Source organism: Patiria miniata, unplaced genomic scaffold, assembly GCF_015706575.1.
Source record: "Patiria miniata isolate m_02_andy unplaced genomic scaffold, ASM1570657v1 HiC_scaffold_19, whole genome shotgun sequence".
Taxonomy (NCBI): Eukaryota; Metazoa; Echinodermata; class Asteroidea; order Valvatida; family Asterinidae; genus Patiria; species Patiria miniata.
In genome coordinates, this window is record NW_024037057.1 from 4,278,928 (window position 1) to 4,301,772 (window position 22,845).

At 39.4% G+C, this 22,845-nt stretch overlaps 1 pseudogene; it reads right to left on the bottom strand.

Moving 5' to 3' along the window:
* LOC119726039 overlaps window positions 1-7,674 on the bottom strand; it is a 28,593-nt pseudogene extending 20,919 nt beyond the window's left edge.
* Window positions 7,675-22,845: the final 15,171 nt, after the last annotated feature.

Consider the following 22,845-nt stretch of genomic DNA (forward strand, 5'->3'; position numbering starts at 1 on the left):
CTAGCAGAAGTTATCCTTAATCCTTACAAACAACACGGCACATTAAATGACAAGAGTGCAAATGAACTTGATGGAAATGCCTTTTTTTGTTCACCTGAACAGGTATTTTGTCCTTTTTAGTTCTATTTTAAACCTCTTCAGCATCATAAATATGTCAATCCGCAAGAGAAGGATAATTGCACAGTAGGCTTACACTAGGCTGTTTACAGGATGAAAAATGACTATTTTACATAATTGTCATTTTCTCAACAACCCAAAATGCTATTTTCTTATTTTTTTTTTAATTTACGTCTGCACGCTCTGGCAGCATCACCCCTACTGGACTTCGCTTTTCCCATCTCGACTGTAAAAAGAAAAGAGGCAACATCGGCGACGTATTTTACATCGGCAATCATTGATGTAAATGTAAATGTTTTAGTCATTTTTTATCCACTGCACACAAAAATAACCACAGTAAGGGATTTCCACTATGTACCTATTTATGCATGTCTTAATCCTTACAAACAACACGGCACATGATATGACAAGAGTACAAATATGGAAATACCTTTTTATTTTCCACCTGAACAGGTATCTTATCCTTTATAGTCCTTTTAAACGTTTTTAAATCTTTGCAGCATCATACATATTAATCGAAAAATTAAAGACATTGCACAAGAGAAGGATAATTGCACAGTAGGCTTGCAGTAAAATGTTTCACTGCTTGAAGTATTTGTGTACAGGATAAAAAATGACTACTTGTACATAATTGGAATTTTCTCAGCAACTATTTTCTTGATTTTTTTCTTCAGTATTTGGAATAAAAATCTCTTTGCTTTATATCTGAAAATATCCAAAACATAAAAATCCACCGATCCTTTTTTTTTTTAAAGGCAAATGTTTTAGAGTTGCTTTTGTTGTGGGTCACCCTGTATATAGAAAATGTGAAATATCAAAATGAAACAGTGCTCACCAGATAGTTGTGCGTATTCGAGCTTTTGGTGCGATGCCTCTTTTATGAGGGGAATTATGGCTTCTCGTGATGTATATACATACCTGTCTTAGTACTCTGGGTTTTTAATTTACTCCTGCCCGTGCTGGTAGCATCACTCAGACTGGATTTTGCTCTTCCCATCCTTGCTGTAAAAAGAAGATGTACTATCAGTAACGTATTTTACATTGGCAATGGCGTAAAAAAGATTTCATGATTTTTCACCTTTTGAAGTTTCTTTAGGGTATTTTAATGGCTTGATTTGTCTCTTTTGTAAAACGTCATTTGTTAACATTGTTGCTGTGCTAAAATATTAAGTCTTTGATATCTTTTCCGAGAAACGCTCTTGGTGAGTATTTCTTTCCGATCAGTGCCTTTGCATGTAAATTCAGTAAAGTTCGAGGGTGGTCTATCCAGAAATGAGTTTGCCTTTGATCTATATAGAACTTTGTCTGTTGGTAAAAGGTGAAAGAATGCAGACGTTTGGGTCATCTACAAGCAGTAATAGACCCTTTGTTGTAAAGTATGTACGCATACCGTGAATATATAGAGGACAATAGGTTCCACGATTGGGAGCGAGTCCTCAATTGAGTATCATCCACTAACATAAATAACAGGAGGCTAGGTTAAGGAGAATACACGAGAAAGTGTGGATTCGTAATTTAAGAATTCACGAGGCGCGAAGCGCCGAGTGAATTCGTTAATTGAGAATCCACACTTGCGAGTGTATTCTTCGACTTAAACCATTGCATCAATAGAGGTTTTGGAAGAATGTTGCAACCTGACGCCACTTTTTTTTCATATATCATCTCAATGTAGGTCATTCGTTGCAAAAATGATGATAAGTCATGAATCTTGGACTGAGAAATGTTTCCAATTTTGTTAGGAAATACTTGAAATGACTCTCCATAGACTTTGTACAAAAGCTCGGAAGTGGCGTCAGGTTGCAACATTTTTCGCCACAACCGTACAACCAAGTCATTTTTTGTGTACAGGCTCCTCAAGTCAAAATGGATAGTTCAGACGACGATTTCTTTCTGACTAAAGTAGTTTTTGCAGTGACGGCAGAGAATCTGACTGTGAAGATGCAAATTGCAAAGTGAAAATTTTCGGAAAGCTAATTTGCACGCAGCCGGTCCTATTCATGCTTATTATGGAGACAATTGTCCGACGTTCAAAGTGTGGATTCGTAATTCCGAATCCACACTTTACTAAAGATTCATCATTCCGAATCCACACTTTGTGACCAGTGTAAGAGATTCGTAGATCCGAATCCACACTTTTAACAATAGCGTGACGTCATAGCAATCGTTTAACAGAACTTAAGGCTTGAAGTATGCACCCACTTGCTTGTCTTTGTGTTATACTCTAGTTCAGTAGCAATCACCAAGAGGTATATACCCCGGCGCGTTGCTGAGCAAGAAATTAATGCACCTTTAAGATGGCTGCTATGCAAAGGTTCTGTTTAGTTCATCCATTAAAGTTTTAATGTTATTATAATCTTGCACTGACTAGAACAATTTTGCGAACTAAGTATCTCTTTTCCAAGTCGCTTGCTAAAAATGTAAATCATAACAACTACAGTTTCTTGTTGCATGCAGGAACGATGCCGCGAACCCATGAATTTGATCGTAAACAATGAATTTTGTCTGCGATTCTTTGGGGTATTTTCCTTGTAGGATAGAGGACACGACATTTTGCTGAATCATGTGTGTCGTGGTGGCACCCAGACAAAATAAAAACAAGTCAAAGGAAGGAACAACACTGCAGTTTTAGCCTGTAGTTTGTAGACTAGAGTTTCCAGTGCCTATTTCGCCTGTTAACAAATTAATACACGTTTAGAGGTGGTGGTTCCATGTAAAACCAATAGCGAAAATGCCCAATGATGTTCTTAATTAAAAGGTTCATACAAAAAAAATCTTGACTGTAAAATAATGTAAATTTTCTGCAAAGTTTGTGTCTTGTTTCATGTTGCAATTGAATATTAATTTATTATATAAAACATCGTCACGCACAATTCTTACACAAAAACCGCATTAATTCTGCATTTCAAACCATAACAATAGGGGATATCCCTGATGAGAAACATTTGAATTCCCCCTTGCAACTTGGGTTTCATTGGTTATTTTTACACTTGATAAGGCTGCGTTACTGTGTAATGAAAACCATGTATTTTTTTCGTACAATGAATCATTTGTGAATTTGTGTGAAATGTAAGTGTACGACTTAACACATTTTCTTCAGTTACTAAGCATACCTGATGTGCCCTGAACTAAGTCGCTTCTGCCCAAGTCAATCAGAGCTTTATCCAACGTCCGCCATGCTTGTGGGTAATTTTGCTGCTTTCTCCACCATGTGCTTAACATCTCAAAGCACTGCCATACGATATTGTTGGGACGATTAGCCTTAATTACACCAATATCTTCTTTAGAAAAATTTAAGAATACGGCCAATTCCTCCCAGTGTCTTCCAATCTTCTTAGATTGTCTCAAAATGGATCTGTCGGCAGGTCGAGTATCTATAAATGAATAACATGTAATTTCACCATATAGGCCATCAGTCTCGGTCCAAAATGTTGGCCACCGGTATCAAATGGGGGGGGGGGGGGGGGATAATCGCCATAGCGATTTTTGGCAAAGTTTACACCTCCAGAGTTGGAAGATGTGATAGCATTGCAGCGGTGGCAGCTTTTTGGGTGCTATCACTGTTTTTTCCCAAATGTCCATCGAAATGCTTGTTACCACTCTAGGGGCGGTATACCTTGCGGACTTGAATCATTTATGCCCTGATTTGATACTGACCAAACCCCCAGGCTGATGGCCTTATAAATAAAGCGGTACAGTTTATTTGAGGCCATAAGTATTGTAACAATGTATACATTGGGAATAACTGCGTTTATAATGTGGATATCCCTGACGATATACCGATTATTATGTTCCAACTGTATCGCAAAAGACGTGCCCAGCGAAATAATATGGTTGTTCTCCTTAAGATCGCTGTGTAATCGTACTATACACTATGTTTGATTTTCCTATGGAATTATTCTTTGGTGGTTAGTTTTAAACTTATATTATCAGTTTGTGGCACACTTGTGTCTCCGTCATTTTGTTGTGTTTGATGTTGTTGCCGAATGATTGAATAAGCCTGATGACGTCACACTTTGTTTACTTGTGCGCTTTTCCATGGGACTACGAAACCGTCGTCCCCGCCAGGCTCCCATAAGAAAGCACATGTGTATACAATTTGTGACGTCATCAGTACAGAGGTTTATTGTGAGGGTATACACCCTACGGTTTGTCCCACCTTCAAAGGTAATGATTCCCATAAGCATTTACCTTTTATTCCACCGCCCAGTAGGCCATCAGTACACAGACGGAGTGAGATGTTCTCGTCCTGATGAATTCCACAGTCGTGAAGTGTCAGCAAGTTGCAGAGCTGCCAAAACAATGTAAAGATCCTGATATAACACACACTTTTGGGAACAAAGGTTTTCAAAAGTAAGGTTTGGTGGTTGGGATTACACAACTTTTTCCGTGGTGTATTTTTTTACCCTGAGAATAAAACAGTGGGGCTAAAACCAACTAATCTATTTTAGAACCTCACGAAGAAACAAAGAGATTTGTCACATGATGCCACCGTCATGTCATTATCTTACAACAATAAATCGTCTATCGTTTCTTGAACTTAAGTGCTAAAAGAATATTGTATGAACCTGCATCAGAAGCTGCAATATTTTGATAAACGTGTAATTTTGAAACGGAAGAGGTTGTCACTAAAACCTCCAATGATGGCCTTTCATTTGATGGGACGTTGAATGGTACTTTACAAAATGTAACATTTGAAGCCATCTTTACCTCAAAATTACGAAAGTTTCTTCGGATGTACAGTCGTTGGTGTTGAGGCTGGATATACATTTTCTCACTTATTATCTGTTTCAAGGTTGTGACAGATGTCTCTGGATCCATTTGTAAACATAGTATCTTTGGTCTGTGTGCCAAGTGGCATCGGATGAAGAGTTGCACGTTTCTGAAACTGTCAAAAAGGAGCTTTACGCGTTAAGGCACTTTTAATAATTTGATAATATAAGTATATAATTTAAATATATATAAATTTGAGTATAAGAGTGAAGGTAAGGTGGGAAAAGACTGTTTTCCAAGCGACTGAAGCTGTCCACAATAAAAAGAATTGATGTTTATAACTCTTCACAAATATTTCAAACATGTTTTACCAGATTAGCCGAGGTTTGTCTCGATCGCCAACTTGTTCCTTTTTCAGTTTCTCTTCCTCGGTTGATGCCACCCCGTTTTGTTTGCTCTTCTCGTCTACTCCTGCATCTGGACGCTTTTCTGGCTCGGGTCCAGCTGCTTCGTCTCTCGATTCGCTCGTTACTGATGAAAGAATGAAAACAGACTGAGTGAATCATATTTTGTCCTGACAATAGAGCGTCTAATGTGAGTTTTGTCTAAAATCACTCCTGAATAATATCTGGATCTTCTTAAAACCACAAAAAATATCAAGAGATATTCACATTGTGTTACTGTCAGTCTCCCATTCATAACAAATCTGCTTGTCCACATTTTAGCTCACCCGGTACATTTTGGGCCAAATCAGTCATTCCGACGGCCTCCAATGCTCGTCTCAGCTTCTGAGCTGCTTCGTCGCGATCTGTCGTCTTTTCCCACCAAGTGAGTAGCATGTGACGGCTCTCTTCAGTGCTGCCATCGTTGGTGGTTTGGATGTCTGCAATTTCCGATTCTTCACATCCTAGGTGTTTGGCCAATTCCTTCCATGATGATTCGATTTTTGATGACAAGTCCTTGAGGTACTCATCGTCAATGCTGGCTTTGTCTGTCAAAACATTTTAACTTCAGTGAAACATTTTCAAATGCGTCCACAACGGTATAAGTTATCAACGACAACGCTATTTTTAACATTAGAATAATTTCAAAATACGTTGGAGCAACATTACAAAACTGACAATGGATATACAATGTACATGGAATTTAGGTTGTTAATTTTGCGACGCAATTCGAACTTTTATTCATCATCAGATTCTAATGTCGACATCTGTATGTTGGAACAACGTTACCAAACTGATGTCGAATAGACATGGAATTTCGGTTGTTAATATCGTGACGCAGATTAAACTTGTATTCGACGTCAGATTAATGCTGAAACCTGTACGTTGAAACAACGTTACCAAACCGACGGGGGATAGTCATTGAATTTAGGTTGTAACTTGTTAGTATCGCGGCGCAATTTCAACCAACATTCAACGTTGGATTAATGTCGAAATGTGGACGTTGTAACAACGTTACCAAACCGACGTTGGATATACATTGAATTTAGGTTGAAAGGCGGCGCAATTCAAACAGTTATCCAACGTTAAAACAACGTCAACTGTAACAAAAAATCCGAACGTCGCAAAGCGACGCTGAAATAGAACTTTTTTGTGGTATTTCGACGTCAAGACATTATTTCAGCCAATATTTAACATTGAAATAAAATCGTGTGCAGGCTGGTCTTGTTCTTTATCAATAGCTCAAATTTAGATTGCTTATTTACTTAAGCATTTCTTCCTAAACTCTATGATTTACCTTTTGGTACATCGTCATCATTTGTGTCTTCTACTGAAAGCTGGAGAGAGATGATTTCATCCTTGTCGACGCCATTCTCCTCAAGTGTAAGCAAGTCACAGAGCTAACAAATTAAAGTGAATTATATATGAAAAAAATTACCTGATCAGGACAAAAACAGAAAGGATTTTAGTTGTTTGTTGTTCAAACATCTAGCAAATTACGTTTGTTTAAACCTTGGTCGGAATGAATGGATTCTGAGTGTCTCATATAAATAAACAAATTATTGATTAGGCCTAAAACGGGAAAACGTAAGATTTTGCATTTTATATTACCATTTTTTTAAAACTCCTACAATGTGACAATTTAGGTTTGGATATTTCAAATTGAACGGAGTACTGGTATTATTAATGAAAGTATACCTACCTGGACGTTTTCCCTGATGTACAGACGCTGATGTCGTGCCTCCACATCGATCTTCTTCTGGATTACCTCTTTCAGAGATGAGACGGATGTTTCGGGGTGGAGTTCGAAATAAAGTGTCTTGGGTCTAAGTGAGGTGGGAGTCCGGACAAAGACCTGCAGTTTCTGTTTTACGTCTTTGATATTACTGTGAAAATAGGGAGAAATCTTGCCTAGTTTTAGAAATGCATTATTCTAAAAAAGAACGGGATCTGTGAACAATTCACCTGGAAACTATAGTCAAAGGATCCACTGTCATGAGTCTAGTAAAAGTGTTGCACACGTTTGCTCAACTTTTACACAAGAATCTGGAAAGAGTAAATGATACAACAAATCCTTCGATAAGTTACAATTATCATATAACTCTCATTTTACATGAATAATGTCATTGCTGTTTACCTCTGACTTTCATGTGTCTGCTTTGATTGTCTTCGAATCCATCGTTTCGATGGTCTCCTCTTTGCACAGCAATCATCAGAAGACGTTTTCATGTAATGCAGTACAGACAGGAAAGCTTGTTTCCTCCTTGGTTTGACTTTAGTCTTCCTGCTGAGGAGTTTGGTGTTGGAGTGGTCGTACACGACGGCTGTTGCCTTAATGTATGCATCCAACTGCTGAACGGTCTTTCGCGGCATCTTGGTAGTAATCAGCACCAGTTAAGGTATCCTTACTGAAAGAACATAAAAAAAAGATCACTGTTACAACCGGAGCAATGCTATCCACCGTTTTTAAATTGCTGGACATAAGCCGTTTCACTGATACCACCATCTTTAAATTTGTGTTCAGTGGGCAATTCAATCACGTCCCAGCACGTAGATGACACTACATGTACACGGCATGCTTGCGACTTTGACGAGCAAATGAGTTGACTTGAGACTGCAGGGCTTGTGATGGACTGGTGATGCACTTTTGATGGACTTGTAATGGACTTCTGATAGACTTATGATGGACTGATTATGAGGGACTTATGATGGACTTGTGGTGGACTTGTGATAGACTTGGGATGGAAATGGGATGGACTTGTGATGGACTTGTGATGGACTTTGGATTGACTTGTGATGGACTTGCGATTGACTTGTGATGGACTTAGGACGGATTTAGGATGGACTTGTGGTGGACGTGTGATGGACTTGTGATAGACTTGTGATGGACTTGGGATGGAAATGGGATGGACTTGTCATGGACTTGGGATGGAATTGTGATAGACTTGTGATGGACTTTGGATGGACTTGCAATCGATTTAGGATGGACTTGTGATAGAAATGTGTTGGACTTGTGATGGACCTGTGATGGACTTGGGATGGACTGTGATGGAACTGTGACGGACCATCTGTCGATGGGAGCGCTGTTCAAAACCGACAATTATGCACACAAAGGGCCATTATGTGGTGTTTTTAGGGCGATATGTGCAAAATTCAGAAAGAGGCACCCAAAACGGCAGATGCCACAAAAAGGGCAACATTTCTTTTTTAAAAGGGCACTTGTTCAGAAAAAGGGCACTTTGTAGAAAAGGGCACTCTATACAAATTATTGGGGATAAGCCCCTTGAAAAAAGGGCATTTGAATGGAAAAAGGCAGTCTTTACAAAATATTGGGGGGTAAATTCCCCCCCCCCCCCCGCTGGCTACGCCTATGAGAAGCATTTACATATGAGTACAATTTCTTTTGCTGTTTAGCATCCAGGTAGCAGGTTCAAACGCTAACTTATTGGATAGTATGCATGGACAAATGGTTGTCAACAATAGGGTCTCTTGTGGGTGTGAATGAATACGCACACACAGGCTCAACATGTGGGGTAAACGACTGAGCCCACATCAACAAGGTGTTACCCAAATGATATATTTTTTCACAATTTACAGAGTGCAGAATGTACTTTCTTAAAACAAACGTAAAGTGCAGTGTACATGAAGTTACACTTGCCTATATTTGTTCACCCAGAAATATATTTCAGCTCGTTAAAATCATACAAAAAAATGTGATGTTGAAAAATTTTTTTTTATTGTATTATTGAATAAAGTGGACGTTTATGTCATTTCGTTCAGTTCCTTATTGCCGTCTGAAGCACTCACTCTATTTAATTCATGCTTTTCAGTAAAAGCCTTTGCTTCATTTTTATCCAAACGACCGTGAAAACGATATTTACTCAAACGACCAACTGACTGTCAAATCTATGACTTCTGGGATCACACACAAAAGAGTGTCATCCAGCCCTTATGTCCCGGGAAATGTTCCACTCAAAATAAAATGAAACTCTACTGTTTACATCATATGGCGCACTTTCAAAAGAAAACAAATATTGAATTTTACCCAGCAAATTACCGACATTCATTTCAAAATTTGCATCGGACTCGTGTAGTAATCGGACTCTTTTTCTCTTTTATTGGTGAATCCCTCTCACGTGACCGCACCCTCTCATAATTATCTCTGCCTTTGAGTGAGCATGCGCAATACCACAAATGAGTCCGTATTTCACAAAACCAAAATTCACTCTACACCGGCATTTTGGAAAATACATCATATTATGTACATCTATTTCAAAGGACAGGTAATTCGGAAAATTCAGCATTTGGGTTTGGCCTTTACTGCCGTTATCACACGAGTACTGTATGCTCAGAGCTGTCAAAGTAATAATTCAGAGAAAACAATCCTCTTTAAGAGCGAGGTGTTCCCCAACCCTGAACTAAAATACCGCCGTTCATAACTTTTACCTGTCATTTCTTTTTCGGTTCAGCTTCACGGTGAACATGCACTCTACACTTTGTGACGTCAAATCCTCATCATGTCTTGTAAAACTCCCATCTCCGTGCGAGTTAACTGCTCCAAAGTAAATTAATCAGAAGAAACACATTATCAAGACTTCACAATCGAGACCGAGGAAGGGAAGAAACAGTCGTGGAAAAAGTCACAAAATCCTGGAATGACACGATGCTGCAAGTGCAACGTAGTACCCTACTACGCCTAGTTCCATATTTCCGCATATCGATTTCAAAATTCCCCTGATGTAATACTACTATTAATACATTTTTACAATGGGGCGACGTCACAGTGCGCGTGCGCTGTACCGTCCTGTCAACTTGACTGGTTACCGGGCCCTCCATTGTCGATTATGACTTCGAACAGCTCGGGAACCAGTCTACCTGTTCACCTCCTGATCGTTACGGTCCAACAGACTCGTTGACCCGATTGTTGCACAGACTGCAAGCTCTCATAATAGTGAAATATTCTTTATTAATAATACTTTCTGTCACTTTAGGCAAACAATATGAGTTGCTATACAAGGTAGTTCCTCAGATTTCTTGGTCAAAGAATCTGTATTGTTTGAACCATAATGAACTTGACATTAGACCAAGGGGTCAAAACTCAATATCTTTGGAAGACCAAGACCAACCCCAATACATACAAAACAATTATGCCAAATTATTCTAAAATTATTCTGTTGAACCATTTATATTGTTTCAAGGCTCCATGAAGTAAATTTGTCGTAGCTAGGTCTGGAGCATATTTTGTGCAAACTTTTACTCGTTTTAAATTTATGAAAAGTATTTAACATTCCTTTTGGTTAATTTTATTGAAAAGTAAGTTCTTCAATCATTCAAAATTGTACCTGTTTTACCATACAACAAAGGGCGCTATTGCTGTGGTGTCATTTTTTTTAGTAAGACAATGTCCAGTTTAGGGTTTTCTCTTGAAATTATAAACCAAAAAAATGGTTGTTAAAAATGTTTGTGAGAAATGTTTGGTCACTGGCTTACTGCCATGTACTATACTGACACAACGATGAATCACTAAAGAAAAAAATGTATGACATCAAAATACATTTCCAAAATTGTGGCAACTTTTGGAGCTGAAATAGCTGTTACCGTAAGTTTTGTACCTGAAATGACATTACAATTTTGTTCCTGGATATGAACATTCACATGAGCATAAAAAAAAACAAAGTACCAGAATACCCTCTAAAATGGTTAAACATTATACTTAGAAAAAAATGAGGTTGATATGCTCAGTTATTATAGAGATATTCTTCTGAAACCATTTCTATTCTTATAACTACGTATTATGACCATAAACTTTAATCTAGGAGTTTCACAATCCCCAACCCTTTCGGCTGGCTTCCTCGGTATGTCAATCAAAACAAACGTTTGCAAATTGGCATTATGTTAAACCGATATAAATACATCTATTAACATATGTTTGCATTTCCATTCTCATGTACATTTCTAACGGCACGTAATTCAGCAAATTTAACATTGGGTCTGTCCTTCAGTGCCGCTATTTCATGATCATTGTATACTCGAAGCTGTCCGAGTAATACTTCAGAAAAATCCCTTCAGAAGCGCAGTGTCTACCTCATCCACCCGGCCCCCACCACAATCCCAACCCGGAACTGATGTACCCCTGTTAATATCTCTTACCTGTTATCTCTCTTTCGGCCAGGTTCACGGCAATACTGCACCCTTCACTGTGTAACGACAAATCCTCGTCATGTCTTGTAAAGTTCCATCTCCATTCTACCTCTACCAGACTTGGCGAGTTGACTTCATCCAAATTACATTATTCAGAAGAAACACATTTATCAAGACTGCACGAAGGAGATCGCAGAGAGAAAAAAAAACAGTCATGAAAAACTCACGAAATCCTGGACGGGTATAAGTGCAAGGGCCAAATTTAATATTTCCGCATACCGCTGTTAGAGTTCACCTGTTGAAATACTAATAGTTTAACAATAGGGGCAACGTCACAGTGCTCGTGGGTTGTACGGGCCTTTCAATTAGACTAGTTCCCAAGCCCCCCATCAACGATTCTTACCTCCAACGGAGCGGAAACCAGTCTACCTGTCACCTCGTTGCCGTAGCAGCCAAACAGAGTCGTTGACCCGGGTTTTGTTGCACAGACTACAAGTTCTCATAGTCAGTATAATTGTCGTGATCAGTAATACTTTCTGTGAATTTACCGGGGGAATTATCCAAAAATAACGCGTATTGACATGTGGAATGTTGTTCATGTGACCGCGGACTGTCCAATCAAGTTTCCACTCTGATGCAGACGACTGTTACCAGTTGTTAAACCAAACTCTGAATATGGATGAAGGGTTAAGAAAGATGTAATCATTAATCATAATAACTAGAAATGACGAATACTAAAAGCTCAACCACCCCATTTCAACGACCAACTAATGTATAAACAAGCGAGACGACAAAACGTGGTGACAGTAGAAATACAACAAAGAAGAGAACACGTGGGTACGGTATAACTAAAAGTTTATTTCAAAACCCAAACGGATGTCTGTTATAAATGATATATCAAACTAACGAATAAACCTGTTGTAACAATTACTCCCAGATTCTCGGGAGAGAAAAGCTCGGCGTGACAAATAAAAAGACACATTTGTAATCAAATGAAAATCAACATTACCTGATGATTTTCAGTAAAACGGTTTTCACTTTGCTATTTGCGAATAAAGGGGGAAAAAGAACAATTATTTCCCACCATTGAAAATAAAGTGACAATTTATCAGACCTGTTAAAAGTAAACGTCCATTGTTTTCACGTCAATTCATGTATTACTTAGACTCAACAAACCCAGTATTTCGTACTTAAAACAGTTACAATTACATGTATTACCCATGTATCACACCATCTAACCTTGTTCAGTGATTTTGGAGGATCTACTGACTCTTCAATTATCACTCACCGTTTACGTGGTTTGTGCCTTGTATTTAGTTATCACCATCATTCGTCCCCTTAATAACCTTGAGTATGAATGGAGTTTAGTGATTGATAAAAATATATTTATATATTTAAAGTTGTGTGAATGAAAATACGATCACTATCATGCAAGTCATGATAAAATTATGATAAATACAACATCATGTTCAAATAGTTCAATATGTGTAAAAGTAGCAAGGCTTACAGAACGTTTGCGATATATTCACACATTATTTTGTTTTAAACAAATTAAAATCAACTTTTTTTGATGATTTTCAGTATTAAACTGGATCGAACCTTTTTACACTTTGTCATTTGTGTCAGATAAAAGGAGGAAAAACAATTATTTCCTACTGCAAAAAGTTACAACAATTAACCTGTCAAAAGTACACTTCCAATGTCTTTGTCTCGTCAATACATGTTAATTTAACTCGATAAACCCAGTATTTCGTGGTTAAAGCGATCACAGATATTACCCATGTCATCACACAATCTAACCTTGCTTAGCGTTGTTGGACTTAAGACTCTTACAATCATGACTAAACGTTCACGTGGTTCGTGCTTCTTATTCAGTTATCATCATCATTCGTCTTCTCAATAACTTTGAATATGGATGGAGTTTAGTGATTGATAATATATATATATATATATATATATATATATATATATATATATATATATATATATATATGCAATAAATTCAGAATATTCTCTTTCTGAACAGACTGTTTCGTACCATAAGGCACTCATCAGCAGAATTCATCAGTATTGATGAGTGCCTTATGGTACGAAACAGTCTGTTCAGAAAGAGAATATTCTGAATTTATTGCATGTTTATAGCTCTACAGAGATGTATCGAGCACTGTGAATTGTGATAGAAGACGATTTCATTGGATATATATATATATATATATATATATATATATATATCAAAAGTTGTGTGAATGAAAATATGATCACTATCAGACAAGTCAAATGATTAATATAATATCATGTTCAATACGTGTATTTAGTAAAGCTTACAGAAAGATTTCGATATATTCGCACAAGTGTTTTTGTTTGAATCAACTTCCATGAAAAAAATAATTTAACCCTGACACAGCTCCGTTGAAATCTTATAGAAATTGCATAACTTGTAACAGCTTAAAGGGAAAATACAACATTTGCAAACATCAAAAAATAAAAATACCAAATCATTTTGAAATACCTTGCTGGACTGTTAGTGAATGACAGTGTAAAGCATCCTGTAAAATCATGGCACCTGGTATACTGTCATTTTCAAGAAAAGTGGTATTTTTATATCAATATCCAACGCTGATTGGTCGATCAGCGTTGGAAACAACTGGCTTTTTTTCAAAAACTGGCCCCAATTGACCATTGCACTTGTTTGCAATCGATTACAAACCTACGAACGGGTACGAGCCAGCTAGACTGGTTCCGTGGCCTTACAATTCCCCAATGTATGTAAACTGCTCTGTTTCTTCTTATATGGAGTCAGGGAACCAGACTACAGGAAAATGATCGTTTTTCTTGGTTTTTATAGCATTTTCGAACCCAAAACCTCAAAAAAGTCAGTGTAACTATATTTGCTATATATTTCCAACTCCCCATTCCACCCATTTCTGAAAACTACAGCAAAAGCAAATGATGTATATTCCCTTTAACAAAATCAATGTCACCTTCTTCATTATTGATTTCTCACAAAACCTGGTGTCAACCAAACAAAATCGGACTTGTTCTGAAGTAAAAATGACATCTCAGTGACATCAGATGCACTTAAACAACACAATTGGTTACTATAACAGAAACTGTGGAACTTTAACAGTAGATGTTTCAGAAAACATATTTGGTATCAATATTAAATATCTGATATAAGCATTGTAGTATATAACTTTCGAGGCGAAGGCACAGGTAAACAGGACATGCGCGGTTTACGCATCAAAATGACTGGCTGCAATGGGATACTGTCAAAGGGAGTTGACTAATAATACATTGAAGACCGACCGCATTAATCAGTCGGCCTCTGTCCAATAAATAAAAATACACATTGAATGGTATGTAAATATTTAAATCAGAGAGACTTTTCTTAGTTAGAATCAGTCGCATACAAAAATAAACGGTTGAGGTATTAAAACTAATATAAAAGGTAAAAATATGTACACTTCAAACTTGCAGTTCGATTTCTCATGAAAAAAAAATGGGTGACACAAAAATATGTACAAGTTATAAACATAATGTACAAAAATACGTACACTTCCATCTTGCAGTTCGATTTCTCATGAAAAAAAATCTTGAGCTTTGTTACTGATTCCATGCCATACTCTCATTGTTCCACGGGTGAATATTCTAACATATTCCCTACTGAGTCAAATCTTACCTTATATTTCATACTGAGTCAAATCTTACCAGGCTTACAACATTTCAGCGGGGACATGACCCGGTGATGAGATACACATGCATATACATTTATTCAGCTGAAAGTATTTCTATTAGGCTGTTCACCAACAAGGCTTTGCCCATTCAAGAAGCAGAATCTCTTTTCACTGTTACTTGTATTTTGTTAATTTTTTTTGGAAAAAAAATGCTTCACCCGTGGATGACAGGTTTCAATATTTTGACTTATGAAGTTGAATATTGCTATGATGATTCAGTAACTACATGATCAACTCTGAACAATTTTCAATGATCCGATGCAACAACTATTTCCAAAATTCTACAAATCATTGAAAAATAAGGAGAAGCGCTTTCAGATTAGCGTGAATTTCATTAAAGCGTATTTTTATATCAATAAGAATACCCGCTTTATATTTTACCTATTAATTATTGTGAGATATTGGGTAGCTTGATTTCGAAAGAATATTGCGTCATTTCTTAGCTTGTTTCCCCGCGCGTTTCAATTATTATGTAAATAACATCGCTCCTACAAAATTACTGGATCCAATAGAGTGCTTCGTTTCCTGGGATTGTTTGATCGATTCAAGTGACTCGTCGTTTCCGTACGGTGACTATGACTCCAACTGGATGACGTGTGACTCGGGACATTACTCGTGACTTGGAGCCTGACTCGATCCAGGTGATTCGTGAATAGGCCATGGGATCTATTCAAGTGACTCGTATCCGTGACTCTGACTCCAACTGGATGACGTGTAAATCAGGACCTTACTCGTGACATGGTGTCTGACTCGATCCAGGTGATTCGTGAATTGACCCAGGGATCGATTCAAGTGACTCGTATCAGTGAATCTGACTCCAACTAGATGACCTGTGACTCGGAACCTTACTCGTGACTCGGAGCCTGACTCGATCCAGGTGATTCGTGAATTGGCTATGGGATCGATTTAAGTGACTCCTATCCGTGACTATGACTCCAACTGGATGACGTGTGACTCGAGACGTTACTCGTGACTTGGAGCCTGACTCGATCCAGGTGATTCGTGAATTGGCCCAGGGATCGATTCAAGTGACCCCTATCTGTGACTCTGACTCCAGCTAGACTACGTGTCACTTGGGATTTACTTGAATTACAGACGTGAGTTCGAGACTGACTCGATCCAAATGACATTTAAATTGCATCATATACTCTTGCGCATTCATCTTATAGGCTATTTGGGCATGCGCATAACAGATATTCATTGGACATCTAGTCATCTTCAGAAGACCCACAAAAAACTCCACTTCCCCATGTCTCAGATATGTGTCTCTTATCTTCTTCTGTCAACGAACAATCGCCCGATTTCAGGCTTCTAACATGTTTCATCTGTTTTAGGCAGCGAGCCCATGTTTGTGCAGAGCCACTCAAAGACTCATTTCCCTCAAGGCTGAGGGATTCTAGGGATGGCATTCGACTTACTGCTGCAGCAAGGTGCTCAATGTCAGTACTCTGCAGTGAGCATTTATTCAAATCCAGCTCCTGAAGTTCCGTCATGTTTTGTAAGGGTGGAGTCCATATTTCTGCGGAACCACCCAACCCATCAATGTCACAAAGGGTCAACCTGACTAAATCTCTCCGATTACTAAATGACTGTAATATATCCGCCATACCCTCGCCGGTAAGTGAGAGCCTCTGAATACTTAGCCGTATGCCGTTATCGAATTGCTCAACACGACACTCTTTATCGGACCTATCGCGACTGTCAATGCCATAATTTCTCGGAACACGTACAAACTTCTTAAAGAGACGTGCCACAAACGTTTTTGCGCTAAGGCCCAAGTCCAAATTTCTTGAAAGGTTAAGATCGGTCAAGTTCGGCATCTCCCCAACAGACGATGCTATATGTGGTAGATCTTGTTCAGTTATGCCGCATTCCCATAATTTGAGTGATTTTAGGTGAATCATCTGCTGCAAACTGGCCGCCCACGTCTTGGTGTTACCGCCCAATCCCTCATTGCCTGAAAGGTCAAGATCGGCCAAGTTGGGCATGTCCCCAACTGATGATGCAATGTGTGATATATCTTGTTTGTTTATGTCGCATTCCCATAATTGGAGTGATTTCAGGTGAATCATCTTCTGCAAACAAGCTGCCCACATTCTTGCGTTACCACTCAATCTCTCATTGAACGAAAGGTTAAGATCAGCCAAGTTTGGCATGTCCCCAACTGATGATGCAATATGTGATAGATCTTGCTCCGTTATGGCACATACCGAAAAATTGAGTGTTTTCAGGTGAATCATCTTCTGCAAACAAGCCGCCCACGTGTTGGCGTTACCACCCAAATCCTTATTGCATGAAAGGTTAAGATCGACCAAGTTCGGTATCTCCCCAACGGATGATGCAATATTTGGTAGATCTTGTTCATTTATGTGGCATGAAGCTAAACCGAGTGATTTCAAGTGAATCATCCCCTTCAAACTAGCCGCCCACGTTTCGGCATTGCTACCCAAGTTAATATTTCCCGAAAGTTTCAGGTTAGCCAAGTTTGGCATCTCCCCAATCGATGATGCAACATGTTGTATATCTTGTTCGTTTATACCACATTCCGATAAATCGAGTGATTTCAAGTGAATCATCGACTGCAAACTAGCTGCCCACGTTCCTTCTTTACCACCCAAGTTCGAATTCTGTGAAAGGTTGAGATCGGCCAAATTTGGTACTTGACCTAATGCTGCAGCAAGGTGTTCAATGTCAGCGCTTTGCAGTGAGCAATCACGTAAATCTAACTTCTGAAGTACCGTCAGGTTTTGCAAGAGTGGAGTCCAGACACTTCCGGAACCATCCAAACCGCAAACACCATCAAGGGTCAAAATGGCTAAATCTCTCCGATTATCCAATGACTGCAGTACATCCGCCAAATCCTTGACAGTAAGTGAGAACCTCCTGATGCTCAACTTTATGCCATTACCCCATGACTGTACACACCACTCCTTAGGGTAACTGCTGAAATCACAATCCACCAGATTCCGCATGCGACTTACTGATTCAGCGATATATTTCAAATCGCGACTGTTAATGCTACATTTTTTCATGTCAAGGTTCTTTAGGTGAATCATCGACTGCAAACTTGCCGCCCACGTTTCGGCGTTACCACCCAATCCCTCATTGTCTGAAAGGCCAAGTTTGGCCAAGTTTGGCATCTCCCCCACCGATGATGCAATGTCTATCACATCGTGCGGGTCTAAGCAACATCCATCTAAACTGAGTGTCTTGAGATATTTCATCCCTCGTAAGTGGACCGCCCAGTCTTTGGCTGAGCCGCCAAAATTATTTCCTTCAAGACTTATTTCAGTCAAGCTACCGCCATTTCGAAATGATGACAAAAGTGTATTAGCATTGCTACCAGTTAGTGTGCAACCATCGAAATGCAATACACGCAAGTTGTTCATTGTTGGCAAATGCAAAGCTACGATGTCACTCAACCCTGACAGATTACACCACTGTAAGTGAATTTCGCTTACTTTAGAGAAGTAATCTACTCCCGAGAGCTCTGTCCGCTCGGCAACTTGCTGCAGCAACCACACGAGTGAGTTTACGCAGTCGTTGCTACTTATTTGTATGTCTCCAGTCAAGAAAGACTCAATGAAATCTACCGATTCATCAAACAAATCTCTTGCTTGACTTTCAAAGTAGCAATTTAAGGCCAATTCCTTCATTGGCTTGCTTTCGATAGGCCAACCCAGATTCTTCTCGTGCAGCATCCGCAATATATGCCTGGTGCATTGTTGATTATTGCTGCAACAGAAGCGCAACATGTACTCAAAATTCACAGGGTCGCCAAGTTTATCAAGAATCTTCCCAAATTCCCCATCGCCTTGGCTTAAAATATTCTGACAGTACATAGCTGCGCAGTACTCTTGAAGTGTCTTATGAATGAACTGCACGTTATTGTGCGTGCCGCGCCACTTCATGACCCTCTGGCTAGTGAGAATACCTGCTTGTATTGCTTTATCAAGTACACTCTTCTCAAACTCTCCCTCTTGAAATGAAAGTCTTTGCTCTGGGGAAACAAGCCCATCTAAAGCAACTTTGCCGATTGAAATCACCACTTCCGATATTGCTTCTTCTGATAATTCAGGCATTTTTCTCCGAAATATGTATCTAATTGCCTCACTGAACAATCTTGATAGAGAATCGGGTAGTGTTCCCTCTTCTCTCCACAGCAAGCATATTAGCAGAAGTAGCATAGGACTCCTTGCCAAATCAGATATGACATTCGATGACTGAATCCTATCAAGAAGTCCCTCAGCCACATCAAGCTTTGCAGGAAAGAACTTTCTCACATACTGCCCAATATCTTCCATCCTAAATCCCAAAACCTTCACATGGGTGAAAGGTTTCTCAATGAGTGATTTGCTTTTCAATTTAGCAAAGTGTGAAGGCCGTGTTGTTACAACTACAAAACATTTTTTGCCATATTTTCGATTGAGCATTCTTAGAATGGGACCAAATTTCTCTGGTTCGAGGTTAGTTGTCCCAAATTCATCAAAACCATCTATCAGAATGAGCACTCTACCACCATTGTCTTTAATGAATGCTTTCAAATCATCCTTATCTACAGCTGTATCATCTGGTAAAAGTTGATCAAACACTGACTCAACAAGATCCGACGTTTGTTTGAGAGCGGACATTTTCAAGACAAATAAAAGGGAAAACTGTCCGATTGCAACACCTGTGGCCCAGTCGTACGCAATTTTGTCAATAATGGTTGACTTCCCCATCCCAGCTGACCCACACAAAACGGCGCGATTAATCACATTCCCATCTGTAGTTTTAATGAGGAAAATGTCCCCATACTCTTTGACATGCCCCGCTATATCATCCTGGTCACCCTTTTCTAATTGCAACTCTGTATATATATTCCTAATATGTTTCATGTCGTCATCGACCCAGGGTATTAACTGGACGTAGCTACCTGTGGTAGTATACCGGTCTTTTAATTCACTCCTGCACTGATCAGCAGCATCACCCGCTCTGGATATAGCTCTTCCCGTATCGGCTGTTGAAATAAAAGAGGCAACATTACTGGTGTATCTTGCAGCGGCACCGGCGTAAACAAAATTTAATGATTCACTAAAATTTAGTGTCCCCACCATTATAAACATTAAATGAATCCCATTAAAACCAGTTCTTTTGAAGCAAACAGTATACAATCGCACTTCATGTTTTTGACTCGTAAAAGCCGTTTTTCAGCCATATTATCAGTTAGTGGCACAATTGGTGTCTTCGTCACTTTTTGTAGCCTATTATTTAAAGATGTCATATTTGCCAGTTAAACCCCATATAATTCACTTTATTTTTAAATATTTTCTTGCAATAAAAACAGTAGTTTTTGACATCAAAACAAGATCCCACCTTCAACTAAAAAAATGATTTAGGTGTCGATAATGTAGGGACCGGAAACAAGTCTATTTGCAAGAACCCCCCCCCCCCTCCACCAAAAAAAGGATTTTTTTTCCCGGAGGATTGCAGCTGACCAAATAGACATAAAGTAGTTTTTTGTAGTGGAGTGGCGTAGCATTCGGGGATATTCAAAATCAAAATGTCCTGGCTACGCAGCTGTGTTATCTATAATTATAGCATTTTTAAAATATATCTATAGAATTTTAGTTGAGTATTCGGTGGTAGAAAAGGAGAACATTTTGTTGGGCACGGACAGTGCATCTTCAAAACAATTTTCGACTCTGATAAAGAGGGGGAAAAGAGTGAAAATAGCAAGCGAGAGAAAGATACGAAATATTGGACTCTGTGTACAATTATTTACCTGGACTGCTTTCTGTCGTACCCACGCTCTGATTGAAAATCACAGTTGGTTCATAAACAGGTCCCAAGAAGATCGGATTATTTGTACCGCCAATATGCATGGATCCCACTGACACCTGTTGCAGAGGTCCACATCTGAGGACAGCAGGTGATGGGGATGAGGCTTCAAGTTGGAGTCCTACAGGTGCAATGTCTTGAACTGAGCTTGGACCCTGCATTATCTGTCGGTCTTGTGATGTCCCTTCTCCGACCACTGTCTCTTGGATCGCTGAAGGATTTCTTGGTGCAACACCCCCTTGTTTCTGAAGTGTCGACCATTTTAGTCCCTGGTCCTCGGATGATTGCAACATCTGAATTCTAGGATCTGTTCCGGTTGCTTCTTGCTGGCTTTGTAATGACTCCTGCTGGCCTTGTCTTTGTCCCTCAGATGATGTAGTCCCTTTCTGCTTACTCTGTTCTTTTGCCCGTTCCTCCTCTTTATCCAGGTCAGGTTTGTCTCGATGGGCCACTACCTCCTGTCTCGGTATTAGGTCTTTAGATGATGTAGTCTCTTCCTGTTTGCTTTGTTTTTTGGCCCCTCCCACTTGAACCTCTGGTCGAGGTTTGTCTCGATGGGCCACTTCTTCCTGTCTCGGTATTAGGTCTTTAGATGATGTAGTCTCTTCCTGTTTGCTTTGTTCTTTGGCCCCTCCTACCTGAACCTCTGGTCGAGGTTGGTCTCGATGACACTCTAATTGCCCATGTCTCGATTCAGGTACTTCAGGTGACGTCATCCCCTTTTGAGCAGTCTTCTCGAATTGACCAAGCTTTTGTTTTTTCTGTAGGAGCCCCTGACTCGGACTATGTTCCTCATTAGACGGTCTTGCCCGCTTCTGCCTGTCCTGGTCTTTAACAACTATTCCCTGTCCCGGTGTTTGACGTTTGCTTTGCTCAGCAACGTCCTCCTGTCTTTGTCTTTGGCCCTCAGATGATGAAGTGTCCTTCTGTTGTCTTCGTTTCTTAGCCCCTCCCATTTGTGACGTTTTCTTACGTTTGTCCCGGTGGCCAACTCCCCTCTGTTCTGGTGTTTGGTCTTCAAATGATGTAGTTCCTTTTTCTTTGCTCTTTGCTCTGTTCTCTGGTTGAGGTCTGCAACATTGTTCTTCCTGTTTCAGCTCCTGTTGCTCAGGAATCATTGAGGCAAGCTCAGCACGCCCGATTGAGTTGAACGCATCTCTCAAACCCTGAAATCCTTTCTCTCGATTTGTTTGCTTTCTCCACCAAGAAAGCAGCATCTGTAGGCTCCTTTCTCTGTTTTCTTGGGAAGTGGTTTGGATTTCTTTGATTTCTGCTTCTTCATATCCTAGTAATTTTGCCAATTCTTCCCAGGAAGATACAATTTCCCAAGCCAAGACGCGGAAGAGCTGATCATCAAGAGGGTGTTTGTCTGCCAAACAAAAATAAACACTTTTTCTTCAGTATGTAATTATAAGTATGAACTTGTTGCTGCCTTTTTGGTTTGAAAGGCAATTAACTTGAGACTTTGCATGTGCTTAGGTTGAAGGAAAAGCTAATTATTAATCGGATTTCCTTCAGACGCTTTTACTATCAGTGCAGATCTTATTTTTCTGGTGTCAAATTACATGGAATGAGTGCAGAACATTAATTAGACTGCATTAAGAATTGGTGTCATTGCTACTCACAAGACTTAAAAACAGTTTAACGCCTGGACATCGATAACGTTTTAACACTTTCACTTTCCAAGAGGATTTCGTAAAACTTGCTTAGGTCGCATTGTCGTGAGACAAATCTAGTTAGAGAAACGGACGTGTCATCCCCAGCTTAATCGTCAGGGTCTAACGCCCGTGGATCCCACTCTATCTTTTAAGGTAATGTAGCACTTACCTGCTGGTCCACCGCCCAGTAGGCCATCAGTACACAGACGGAGTGAGATGTTC